The 14,593-nt window shown below is 35.1% G+C and overlaps 1 long non-coding RNA gene across 2 annotated transcripts; it reads right to left on the bottom strand.

Moving 5' to 3' along the window:
* Positions 1-112: 112 nt before the first annotated feature.
* On the bottom strand, positions 113-6,181 carry LOC130467881 (uncharacterized). 2 transcript variants are annotated; one of them, XR_008927865.1, is made up of 2 exons: positions 5,496-6,181; positions 113-1,551 (listed from the first exon to the last, which is right to left on the bottom strand). It is a non-coding gene; the product is annotated as an uncharacterized lncRNA (long non-coding RNA). The 2 variants fall into 2 exon arrangements; XR_008927864.1 differs by lacking the exon at positions 5,496-6,181 and adding an exon at positions 4,773-5,489.
* Positions 6,182-14,593: the final 8,412 nt, after the last annotated feature.

Here is a 14,593-nt window from a genome sequence, read left to right as displayed (position 1 = left end):
ATAATTCCTTGCTTTTTATAAAACATTTTCCAACTTAAAACAAAGGAATTATCAAGATATTACCGCCACCGTGATAACGGCTAAGGCTATTTACCAGAATTACGCAGCGGAATTTAACTAACTTTCAAAACATATTAAATAGTTAATGGTCATTAAAAACAAACTGGAACCATCAAGGCCCAAACCAAAGTAATAAATATTTCAAAATCCATTAACTATAAGTATGTAGTCATGACAATAAATAGAGTTTATAAAATACGGAAGAAATAAACTCTCAACACGAATCCCATGATAACTTCTCCCGCAAGTTATCTCTACAAACCCGCTTTATTAAAATTCTACTCCTTAACAACGCAAATGCAATTGATGGATCATCATAGGGTCATTAAGGCAAAGGCCATGACTAGAAAACATGAAGCACGAAGTCAGCGAAAGCTGAGTACGAACAAGCTAGAATAACATTCTATCCTAACATGTTTCACTCAACGAATTAATAATACACATGCAAAAGCCAATTAATAAACAAGTAAACATGGAGACAAGACTCGACACTTGACACGACTCTTGACTCACAGTTTAATAAAGAAAGTAGCTTCGAACGGGTAAAATAAAGCATCCTCAAAAGGAAAGAAAAGGGTGATGGGAGCCCACCATACACCAAATAACAACAAGTCGGACTCCTACCGACAGTCGGACCATACCGACGGAATTCCAATGCACAACGACCTAATACAAAAGAATAAAACAACGTCTTGTATCATTCAAGGAGTACAAGTTCTTCGACCAGACTCCCCCCATTGTTCATACTCAAGGTATATACGTTCCGAGAGTTTTGAAGCTCATTCGGGTTACACTTTACGTTAATTAGTATGTTATGATCAAGGCGACTCAAGACTCTACACAAGACATAACATGCAAATAATTAAGCAATGAAACAACTCAACAATGACACTTCGTTTCAATCCTTTAGGACTTGTGATCAAACATAGGACTCAAGTGAAATTACTCCCATTGTTCCTTCTCAAAAACACTGTTTGAGATAACCCGACATTGCCCATTAACAAGCGGGGTGTGCCCTTAGCACGAATTGTCCTTAGTTCAATTCACATAGACTCTCTAAACATATTCTACCCCTTGGTAGAATAAACAATGCACTCCGGCAATATTCAATAGGCTCAGCATATGCTAGACATCCAGTACTATAGCATAATAATAATAACTTGCATGCGCAATACTCATTCATGAAAACCAACTTGAACAACATGCTTGACATAATTCAACGATTATAAAAGTCCATAACATGATAGTTCAACAGAATCTATAAAGCATAATTCAATTCATAACATGCTCATTCACATAGATTCAATAATAATAATCACATGCTTGTCTACACATCACACATGAATTCCCAACATATAAGTTCACATGATTTGCATTCAATACACTTCACAAAGTCCTCAAGGGATGGGTGGTCACCCTAGTCTTGTACGTACCTGGAATACCTAAGTACGGGGGCCACTGTGCGAATCACGACTCACTAGAAATCACCTCCTATAAACACAAAGGAGAAACTTAATTATTAATCATGTTTACTAAATTTCCAGCAACTATTTAAGAAACTAAAACCCTTGGTTTAATTAGAAAATAGTGTGTGGCCCGGGCGATGCCCCGGTTGCTACATTGACTAATTAAAATTTTAGATTTTTCTTAAGCTCAATATTTGATTAAAATACTTGTATTCTATAGAATTAAAAATATATGTTAAGTTCGTAATCTATCATGGCAAGTAATTTTTCAATCATATCATCTTACAATTTGTATAATTTGTTTTCTCGTAGAAATAAGTGTGTCAAATTAATAAACACCAAATTAGATATATATGCAGGTATGTATGACAACCCTACAGTTGATGCTTATGAAACTTATAATATCATGTTTTTTCATGGTTGACATAATTCTTTAATTGTTTTTTTTTTCAATAGTCCATAGAAATTAAAAAAGTCACATAAAATTTATTTGTTTTAGACTTCACGTTATCATTTATTTATAAATTATATGAAGAGATAAACCACAATTGGTGGTTGGTTAAGATGGTAAAGAGAGTTACCATCCACACTTGAGGTCTGGTGTTCGAACCTCATTATATTGATTTTTGGTTGTCCATGACATAACACTTGGTGAGTGGATGATGTGGCATAATGAGGAGAGTACTACGTGGCACATATACGTTTTTCACAACGCCTTTTAATATATTAGTATAGATAGATTAATCGTTACTCATTAAACTGATAGTCTCAAATAGTCAACTCAAGTCCTAGCATAAAAACATTGACTTTTTAGCTTTAAAACCATTAAAAATCGACTCTTTAAAGCTTATAAACAATCTGAAAATTTAAGTTGATTCCCATAATTTAAATCGTCATTAAATTATGTGAATCAATCTATTAAACACTCGGAATTAAAATCCTACTAGTTGATTATCAATAAAACCATATTTTGGCCTTAAAAATTGACACTTTAATTGACTTTGAAATCTGAAAATTATAATTCTTTGAATCAAAAACCAATCTCATCTATTCGAATACTAAATATTAAAACACGGTATTCATAACCGTTCCAACCAATTTAATTAATCCAAAACAATTAAATAATCGTAATTAAAACAATTTAAAAACTGAAAATTAAAAGTTTAAAAGTATACAATTTGATTATCACCAATCAACAACACACACACACACAACAATTGATGTGTTATGTGTGTGGGGCGTCGAAGCAACAACAACAACAGCACGCGGCACAACAGCGCACGCAAGCAGCGCGCAACAACGCAGCGAGGGGCGAGGGCGCTAGGCGAGGTCGAGTGAGGGAGTGGGGCACGCGACATAGCAGCAGCAACGAGCACGAGTTCTGGGCGCTGCGGGCTGCGAAGGCGAGAGAGGGCAGCGACGAGGAGTGCGGATGCGCGCACGAGGCTGGGCACACGAGCACAATGTTCGTGCCTTGGGCTGAAAGAAAAGGGCGGACGAAAGGAGAGAGAGGAGAGAGGAGAGAGATTGCTGAAAATTTGTGAGGGTTTAATGAGGGGGTGTATTTATAGTTTCTCTCTCCCACATGGGCAAGGTTTTGGGAGTTTTTGAGTTGGGCTTACTTTCGGGCTTAACTAAAATTAATCCTTGCAAGCCTTGTTGGGTTTGATCATTGAATTTTAACTAGGCTTTGATTAAATTAAATTCGTTTTCAAAACACGACCCAACAAATCCCGATTAAATAAATTCGTTGAATTTATTTAATAAAAATACGGTTTTCGTAATTAATTAATAATTAAATTAATTAAAAATAAAATACATTTAATTCTCATTAAATGGAATTAAATTCATAAAATACTTTATAAATATAAAAAAATACTTTATAAATATAATAAAATATATTTATAATACAGAAAAATACGAGGTATTACAAAGTAGCAGGAACGATCAAAATTGAAATCAAAAGATAACAGGTGCACAAGTTAGATATGTTCAAACTAAGACTGTAAATAGACCAGTTACTAAGGAAAATGACCTTGCTCCTGACAGGGGAATGGAAGGGGTGATTGCTATAAAACTCAGGCCAAGAATGAAGGGCATTCTTAGGTACATCATCGATTATAAGCTTACTTGACGGTTGCCTCATAGAAACAAGCTTCAACCTTCCAAGTAGCATCCCAGAGACTGGGTACCTAAACTTGGAAAGGAGCCAAGTTTGGAGAACTGACCCTAAGGAGTAAGCATACCACAGAAAGGCAGCAAACTGGGCAAACGCATAGACAGTAGCAGCAAAAAAATCAACATATGCAGAAGATTGAAGTGGTGCAATAGGGAAAATCAAGTAATCAATAGTGATCACAGAACAAAAGTTAACTACAGAGGATTGAAGCATAGTAGGCAATGCAGAACCAGTTAAGTAACAAACTATATTTTCATTAAAAAAACTACATTGATTCCTAGATATACACAAAATGATTAAGCCAAGTGCCACATGAACCCAAAAACCAGAGAAGAAAAGGCAACTAATAAGAACAATCTTTAGGAACTTAAAAGAAAAGGTACATAAACCAAGATACAAACTAAACCATTGCAAGCAAAAAGGCTGCCAAAGCACAACCAACATGATCCCAGGTCCAAGAACATGAATTTTGATAGGAGTGATAAACAAACAACCGCAAAACTCTAAGAAGAATAACCAGAGAACATAAGGAGAGCCAAAAGGCCAATGCAGATACATTTACATCATAACAACACATAATACTAGGCGAAGGGAAAACTTTTGAAGAAAAATAACAATCAAGGAGACTTATCACAAAAATAGTCTAGAGTAATAAAGTTAACAACTTGCATCGCACGAGTAAGGAAGCAGAGACAAGGCATATGTAGATAAACCATAATCGACAAAATAATAAGGAAGAGGCATCATTAAAGGATAAGTAAAGACACTTCCCTGAGTTAGACAAAAAGATTTGTTTAATCCAAGAAGTAACTCCACCAGATCTCATTATTCTCAAGCAAGCCCGCACCAGATTGGTCAATGAATGGCGGCAAATAGAGAAATTACATTTAAACTCCAGTAAAACTGGATACTCTTCATAATTATTTTTGTAGATACCTAGGAACTCAACAGATAGAACAATAAAGGCGTTAAACCTAGATCCAAGGGATGAGAAAATTCGGCCAAGAAAAGTGTTTGATTTGTTGTAATTAATACTCTAATTAAATAGTTTGTAGGTTAGTAATTACCCTGGAAAGTAGGAGATCTACTGTGGTTGAAGTTTTGAAGAAAAGATCTTGAGGATCCATGGCAGATCCATGGAAACAAATGAGTAAGAAAGAGGCGAAGACACCAAGGTCTATAGTAGGGTTTGGAACAGGCTTTAGTATCTCATAATGTTTTTTCTTCTTTTTTCTCTTTCTCTCTAAGTTTCTCTCTCATCTTATGTGCTATATACCGTAGTTTAAGGCAATATTATATGGTTGTCTCTAAATGTATGTGTCATCTTTCATAAAATATTCATTTTACTTGGTAACTGACGAGTTAGCCTCGCAGGACATCTCCCACCTTGCGATAGTCCTTAAGGAGCACCCTCCCTTGTTGGACATACGCACGTACCAATGTAGTTTTTTTTTTTTTTAAGCTTAAGGTGACCCTCAAGGAGCACTCTCCCTTGTTGGGTGTACCGCGGTACGATGGTACGTGCACGACCTAGAAATAGTAAACCCACTAACTGCTAGAATCTGTTACACTTTTATTTATCATGTTTCGTATCTTTATTCGTAACTCATAAAATATTATTCTTATAAAATTATTCATAAACACGTTTGAATATCGTAATTAATAAAAACGCTTTATAAACACATTTCATATCCCACAATCCAATAAAAAGCATATCATTATAAACACGTTTCATAATATCATAAAACACATTTTTTAAGAGGATTATGGGTGTTAACAATAGATGTTACCTCAAACCGTACACTCTTTTTTTGTAGCATTGATGGACCGTACTTTCGAGCTCTGAGTACTTTTACACTTGTAGTTTAGGATACAATTTAATTAATTAGTAACTATAAAAAAATAACGTAAGTTAGGTAATCATAAAATTACTTACTACCTAAAATTATGCGTATGAAACTTTGAAATAAAACAAAACTAGTGAAATTATTATTACACAAATTAGAATACTTGTTTGAAGGTTTAGTGGAGTTGACTTTTGGAATATAGGAGTAAAACCTCGGTCCTTCACTACTAAGGTACGAGGAAGAGGAGCAAGAAGGAAAGTAAAGTTAGGTCTTTGCGTGAGGCGGGGTTTAAGTGGTCGGAGATTAGGTGGTCAACACTTGGAGGTGAGGTAGTGGTTCGGTACCGGAGGCAGACCCGCGGTGGTGATAGTGGCGGTGCGCCAGATGAGGAAGAAATAATGTGAGTTCGGGTTTTTTGTTTCGATAAAGAAGGGCTACAATTAGAACTTGATGTTTGAGTTTAGTGGTCGTACATGGTGTAGTGAGTGAGAGAAAGTCACTGCGGTGGTGACAGTAGGTAGCAGCAGCGGTGGAGCTGCGGCATTTATGGTGGCCACGAGAGGTGGCGTTGGTGGTTTATTACTCGAAACAGAGAAAGAGGTAAAGGACTTGAGGTTTTTGTTGGATAACTTCACTGAATTGATGTGGAAATGGGGAGCATATTTCTCTTCTATTTATAGAGTAATTGGAACTCAATCGACATCACCCATGACCTCACCATGGAAGTAGAGTAAGGAAGAAGGAGAGGTACTTGGGGGTCAAGAAAATGAACTTGGACCGAGTTAGGGATAAAGAGGAGTCAAATAAACAAGTAAATTTTGACCATTGTTCTACACATACACGTGGGAGAAGGGGGAGGAAGCTAGAGGACGGGTTTTTTTTAGACTTAATATCATTTTGGGTTATTTCATAAGGTTGGGAAAAAATTTCTGAATTTTTAGGTTTCTAATGAGACTTAAATATGGGCTTAGATTAATCGTACATTATACAATTAAATTTCGAAAATGATTTTCTTAATGAGCATCAAATATTAAATTCATAAACATAGATTGCAAAATAATACTACTAGTAATACGTTTTGGAAAAAAAATCAATTAGGATGTTTTTAAGAAAATAATAATCATTAGTATTAATAAAATGTGTTTTAAATATGCGGGGTGTTACACTTTTAATGCACAAGTATTAACTAACAATCTTCAAGGGGTGATTTAGATTGATTTAAGGTACCTAACAATGAATCCGAATTGTCCAAAGAATATCTTATTAGGCGTGATAAATAATCAGATTAAGTTTTACATATTTATAATGGTGATTAAAGCAATAAATCAGATTATGGCACTTTACAATATAATTTTGGCTATATTGCGGTTCTTAGAAACTAACCACTTGACTTGACTTTATTTCCTTATATTCAACGAACGTTCCTCGACTTGACTAGACTCTTGGGCATGATCCATGCTTAATTCGGGGGCTTATACGGATTGCGTTCCGCGTAACAAGAGTTAAGACTATGGAACTACGGGACGTATAGGGCGATTATAAGGACGTATAAGGACCTTTGACTTAGGCTTAGATCTTGTGGGTAGCATGAGAATATGATTTGGTGTCTTTACTTCGGCTGATCTAGCCTTAATTTATAGTGAAAAGGTGGCGTTAAAGATAGGGATTTGTAAGAGTTTGAGGTAGCTGAAAATCATGCTGGCTCAAGAAGCCTTTCGCGCCTAGCACCTGGGCGTGAGAAATGTCTTACACTCAGGTGTTGTGGCGTGAGAAAATAGGTTGCACATGAATGCTGGCGCGAATCATTAATTGCGTTGGGCCCTTGTGCGCAAGAATTTTCTTATGCATGATTCTGGTTTCATGCGTTTTTCTCTCTTTTCTGATTTTAATTCGGTTTTATTCCGTATTAAAACTCTTTTTAATCCTTATTTTTCATTATATTCAACTAGAACTGTATTAAATCCTTTTTCTATTTTCTTAGGATTTTAGGAATTCAATTGGAATGCGACTAGAATTCTCAAATGCTTTTCAATCTTTCTTAGGATTTTAATTGGAGTGCAACTAAAATTTCCATAAGTCTTAGAATTTAATCGGAATGCAATTAAAATTCCGTTGACACAAATCTATCTTTTGATGGTTTACTATTTTTAGCGGATACTTAAATAGGCAACTACTATAAATAGTAGTTACTATAAATGGAAACTTTAGGCTTGGATAATGAGTTAGTCATTCTTAGAATATTCGTCGTTCAGGAATGCGTTTGCCAAGTGGTTGTTATGTTTCATCATCGAACTTATCGTTTCTAGCTGAAGACCAAATGTAGGCGTCTACAGTTAGCCCCCACTTTGATTGAGTCTGTTCAAGACGAAGATCAAAGTATTGGTAGACAGAATGCGTCTAATGAATCTAACTAAGATTCCAACTTCATGTTCTCGAGTTGCAGAGAACAAACTTTGGGAAATCGATTCGGATGCGAGGGTCTCACGAGCCCCCGAGTGATAACATTTGACTTAAGGGTCATCACTAGGAATGTCAATATTTCTCCTTACGAGCCATTGGATATTTTGTTGAATGAACTTGTACCTCCTCAAAATGTCAATGGAGGTGTTCAGATGAAGATAGAGCTTTCCGAAAACTTGCTAGATTTATTTTAGATAGGATTGAAAACATTGAATGTCCTGCTTTTTGAGGAAGAAAGCGGAAAACTTCACTTAAAATGTCATGCTTTTTGAAAAAGAAAGCGTAAAACTTCACTCTCTTTTTTTCGATGAAATAAAACGAAAAACTCGGCTCTCACCTTTTTGGAAAAGAAGGTTGTTAACTCGGCTCTCGCTTTTTTTTTTGGAAAGAAAGAGGTAAATTTGACTCGCTTTTTTGGAAAGAATTGAAAGCGGTAAACTCGACCCTCGTTTTTTAGAAACTGAAATTTTTTATGGCTCTCGTTTTTTAGAAACGGAAATTTTTTGAGTCTCGCCTTTTGAAAAAGAAGGAGGGAAACTTTACTCTCGTTATTTTGGAAAACGGGATTTTTTTTGACTCTCGCCTCTTGAGAAAGAAGGCGGGAAACTTTGAATTTTTATTTTGAAATGATTTTTTTTAACTTTCATTTCTGGAAACGAAATTTTTTTGACTCTCGCCTTTTGTGAAAGAAGGCGGGAAACTTTGAAAGTTTTTTTTTTGAAAATGATTACTTTTTTTGGAAATGAATTTCTTTTTAACTCGTTGTTGAAACAAAATCTTTTTTTTTACCTCTCGTTTTATTTCGTAAAACGGAAAACTTGATCTCTTTTTTTTTGAAACAATTTTAAGAAGATTTTTTTTTTGAAAATAGATGATCGGAATCGGGATCAGTTAGTGGATCCTGATTGTTTCCCTAGAGATCGTGGTCGGTTGGTGGTCCCACAACTTTGATCATTATTTTCGAATAAGAATTTTGAGAAACCGTTATTTTTCCCGCAGGAGGGAAATGGAAAAATTTGATGGTCGCTTTGCAGTTTTAGGTGTTGCTTTCGTTCAACGATTTATTTGTAGCATTTCTTTAGTAATTTTTTTTATTATTTCTCCGTTTGGATTAATTTCCATGTTCAATGTCTTCTTTTTTTTAGAAATTATCAAGCCGTGCGAATAGACATATGCATGTTCTTATGCACGTTTGCTGCAGTATAGCAATCGGAGTTTTAGAACTCGCGACGTTTGGGACGGTATTCGGTTTCTGGTACTTAGTTGTGTCTAAGGATACGTATTCCGCCAGCATGAATATATTTCATGTCTTCGTATGTGTATTCATTCGGCAAACATACATATGATAATTTTTTATTCTTTCATTTTTTCAATGAAATAACATTGTGAAGAGCTAGGCCTATTTTCATGGGCCTTGATTGATTTTTTAGTCCAAGTATATTACAAATCATAATAAACACAAAATCCGAGACGCTTTTTCTTTTGTTTGTTTGAAGTCAACGATCAATTTTATTGTTAATTCAGAATTTTTAGAAATAATCCGAAAACCTCTTTTTTTGAAAAGACAAAACCGAGTCCAATTATGTTAGGTTATGACAAATATAAAACATATATTTCATGCGGAAAAACCATAAAGCCAGGAATCCAAATTAATTGTCACATAACAATTAGCATAATTTAGGATGCATACATTCGAAGCGTGCCTTCCCTAGCTGCTCCCGAACCGAACAAGAACGAGTTTAGGACTCCAAGTGTAGTCCATCCGTAGATAGTCCACAGCACGTTCGGATCCGCCTTAGATTCAATTAACTAGAATTTAGCCTAAGGTATTATGTTATTCGGTTATAATTTTGTGGCAAATTATTAACTTTAGTTTTTAACTTACAACTATATGAATACTTGAATTGATGTGTTATAAATTGTGATTGCCATCATCTATTTATAGGGTAGGATCATCGGAACTAGAAACCTACTAGGATTCAACTTATCTAATCTTATTAGAATTAGATACTAATTAAATCTATTAATTTAGTGTTTAACTCAACAACTAATTCTAGTAGTTTTAGGAAAATAATCTTTAATCTAACTAATCCTAAACGCTTAAGGATTCGATGCATGCACAAACTCAACGCACACACACGCACAACCCACGAAGGGAGCGCGCGCGCGGAGCTGAGCCCAGCAGCGCTGGCACGCATCCCATGCTTGGGTGCGCCAGCCTGCTGGCCTTGCCTTGCTCGCTGAGCCTGGCCTTGCATGCTGCTTGGTTGGGCCTTGCTTGCCTTGGCGGGCTGCTGGCTCGCCTTGCTGTGCGCGGGCCTAGCTTCGTGCTGGGCCTTGCGTCCAACAAGCTCGTCCGATGTTTATTTCGTACGTCGCGCTTCCGATTAATTTTCCGATTCCGGAATTTATTTCCGATTCGAACAATATTTAATATTTCCGATTCCGGAATTAATTTCCGTTTCGAACAAATATTTAATATTTCCGATTCCGGAATTAATTTCCGTTTCGAACAAATATTTAATATTTCCGATTCTGGAATTTATTTCCGATTCTAACAATATTTAATATTTCCGATTCCGGAATTAATTTCCGTTTCGAACAAATATTTAATATTTCTGATTCCCGATTCCGATAATATTTCCGTTTTCGGCAATATCATCGTTTCCGGAGTATTCATAATTTGACTTTTGACGATTTCAGTTCCCACTGGAACCGAGATCCGTCGATTCCGAATATCCATAAATGGAGTATTTAATTCACTTATATACTTGATCCGTTCACGTACTATTTGTGTGTCCCTACGGGTTCAGTCAAGAGTAAGATGTGGATTAATATTATTAATTCCACTTGAACTGAAGCGGCCTCTAGTTAGGCATACAGTTCACTTGATCTCACTGAATTATTAACTTGTATAATTAATTAATACTGAACCACATTTATTAGACTTAACAATGAATGCATACCTGGACCAAGGGCATTATTTCCTTCAGTCTCCCACTTGTCCTTAGGGATAAGTGTGCATTTCCTAATTCCGTTGTCGCTTGATGCTTGCTCGTGAACATAAGGTAAGAGTTTTCATCCTTATTATGTACAGAGGTATTTCTCGGTTTCAGAGTTCAACTTATGAAATAAACAGATAATCATAGCCTATGATTCATCTGAGGACGGCCATGCATTTTACAGTTTCTAGCTCTCCGAGTGGCCTTGTACAACTTTCAGCATCTCATCCCGATTTATGGGAGGACAATCGCAATCTTGCGATCTTGAGATTAGACTTCGTTTGATAGGTGATTACCCGAGCGTTGCTGTTATAGCCTCCTTTTACGGTGCGACGGTTGACAACGTCAAAGTAACCAGTTCTCAAATAAGTAATCTCAAATCACTCAGGTATTGAGGATTAGTGTCTAATAATTTTAATGAAATTTACTTATGACAGATTTTCATCTCTTACAGTAAAGTTTCATAGGTCTGTCCGATACTAGTCTTCCCAAAGTAAGTAACTATGCAAATGATTGCGACAATGCCATGTCCACATAGTTCAAGAAACAAAACTACTAGTTATCTTGCATTCTAGTCATATAGTGTTTTCTATGCGTCCATCTTTATTGAAAACTCCGACCAGGGACTATTGTTCAAGTTTTGACATTCAAGTCACTTGATAGACATTTTCTTAGTCACAGGACTGGTCCTGACAATCTATCTTGAATATATCGTCAAATTGAAGGGACTCATCATTTAATACTAAACCAAGATTAAATGGAATATGAAAATACATTTCATATATGATAAATGTTTAACCCCAATGTTTTATAACCATGGGCCTCGAACCCATCTTTAAAACGATTAATGGATTTCAAAACTATGCTTGATTTCCAGTGCCACAATGTGAGTGTTGTATCTCACTTGTTGCATAGGTTTAGTTATCATACTTTGCCAATCTTAATATCCTTTTCATCGAATGTCTTTCGAGATAGGATGATAAGATCTTTTGAGTTTGTTTATTATGTGATCCAGTCTTTCTTACTTCAATAGTGGTTCTACGCATTTTGCAATGAAGAACCATCAAGCCAACAGACATATGATCTACCCAAGTTCAGTGAAGAATTCTTTATGTAAACAACTCTGTTTCATTGCTTCTTAGGCAATAAATACTTTTACTTCACCTGTATAGGTTGCTAGTGATGCTTTGTTTGGATTTGCTTATCCAAGAAGTTCACAGATATGTGGAAGAATTTCCATCTGTATCTCAGAACATAGAAATTAATGTTTAATTTCCCACGCAACAACTCATGTTCTTCAATCCATGTTGCCATTTCAAAACACGATGCTTTATAGCTCGTCCTTGCCAATGGTTAACTCCAAAGGAATCTTGCTTGATCCTTTGCCAGTGTTTATGCGTGTAGTATCAATATTTAGCATATCTTTATTTCCTTGAATCAAGAAATGTTCCTATGTACCTTTTCAAGTACCATAAGTTTTTCTTGATCTCAATCTAGTTGATCTTTACTTAGATCAATAGAGATTGGTGTATGTCCGTCATGCCTAAAGTCATACGATACGTTTTTCGCGATCCTTATATTATATCATACATGATAAATTCTTTTGCAGAATAATTCCCAATTGAATTCTATTCATGTAACTTTAGCTATCCAATTTCAGTAGATACTGAATCCAACTAAATTCTTTGACATATAATATAGGTGAAGAATCTCATTTGATTCTTTGATGTTTAACTTAGTAAATTCTTATACCTAGTTCAAACATTCTTTACTTAGATTTATTCATATGGGACGAATATCTCCAATGGAGTCTTTCGTGTTTGATTTAGTAAATACCATTACTTAATCCAAAACAATAACATAAGATCTTTGTAAATGGATCTTAATACCCAGTATGTACTAAGTTTCGCCTTGGTCCATCATTGATGAATAATTTCAAATCTAAGTCATTTAGCATTTGAATATCATTTCACAATAGAGAGATATGTGTGTGATACACATAGGACCAATTAAGTTTTACGTACTCCCACTAAACTTCTTATATATCTATAAGAATCATGTACATTTTATGAAACTAATATACTTATTAGCTTCACTAAAATACAGTTTCAATTCCCAATCGCTTGCTTAAATCTGTACTTAGATTTCATAAGCTAGCTTTCCTTTTCAAGTATTTTATTTGGATCCACAAATCCTATGAAATTCCATGTACATAGTTTCTTCCAACATTTGATTGAGGAAGATGTTTTGCATCCAATTGCCATATGTACCAATATGCAATCATTGCTTGATTTATAGACTTGAGCATTACGATTATGCATGAGGTTTCAAAACAATCCACGTCGTGAATTTGCTTGTAACTTTTAGCAACTAATCTAGCTTTGTGCGTGAACACAATTCCATGTTTGATGGTTTTTATCTTTAAAACCAATTTGCAACCAATAGGTGTTAACCTATTCTTGCAAATCAACAAAATTTCAATTTTGTCATCAAAACATTGATTATGTTTTATGGCCTTTAACCATCTAAAACGTTTGAGTCTATATATGGCCATTAACCATTTTAGGGAATCTAGGTTTCGTCATAGCTTTCTTACAAGTTCACAAACTCATTAATCTACATGATAATAGTTTGACTGTAAGTTGTAGGTTTCTTCACTATCTAATAGAAGAATCTCATAGTTTCAGTGACCTGAACTCCATGTTTCTTCACTATCTAATAGAAGAATCTTATAGTTTCAGCGACTTGAACTCTATGCCTACTTGGGTATAGAACATCAAACAATAGAATATCAACAGACACTTGAAAGTTATTTGAATATTCTGTTCTCCTTGAAGCACTTGTAAAGTCTTCTAAGAGATGTCTATTCTTTAAAGCCACTTCTAAAGTCCTTAAAGAATAAGTGTTTGGATTTTCTAAAGAACTTCTAAAATCCTCCGGAATGCCCGTTTTATGTTTGTTGTTCGCCTCGAATACTTTCGAGGTCTATTTTCTCCCACTTGTCATTTTGGAAACGATTCTCCAAAAGGACATTATTTCGAGCAAACAAACATTATGTTCTCAAAAATTCGTGGTAGAAACAATACCCTTGTGTCTCATTTGAATAAATCACAATGAAACATATATCTAGACTTGGGCCTTAGTTTGTCGAATAACAAACACTAAGCTCCCACTGAGTTTAGCAACTCTTTAGATATATATTTTGAAAAGATATTCTGAAATTACTTTCCAATAGCTTTGACGAATTTGGTTTAGTTTGGTGGTAGTTGAGCATTTTGTTTATAGAAGTTATAGGAAAAATCTTTATGATTCATCATTGATCGAATCAAGTACTAATTGAGTTTGATCATTCCAACATAGATATGCCATATCTTATGGAGCTAGATCGTGAAATTACAACACACAATCATTGATGATCATTTTTGGTCTTAAAGTAATCATCGTCATGATCTAACCTAGATCTTTATGATTTCTTGTCAAGTGGTTATTTTATACTTTTTCTATGAATCTTTGAACTAGGCAAACAGATTCAAATTTGTATCACATTGAGTAAATAAACCAATATTCACTCAAACCTAG

The sequence above is a fragment of the Spinacia oleracea genome, chromosome 2, assembly GCF_020520425.1.
Source record: "Spinacia oleracea cultivar Varoflay chromosome 2, BTI_SOV_V1, whole genome shotgun sequence".
NCBI classification, from domain to species: Eukaryota; Viridiplantae; Streptophyta; class Magnoliopsida; order Caryophyllales; family Amaranthaceae; genus Spinacia; species Spinacia oleracea.
This window is presented reverse-complemented; position numbering and strand designations above follow the sequence as displayed.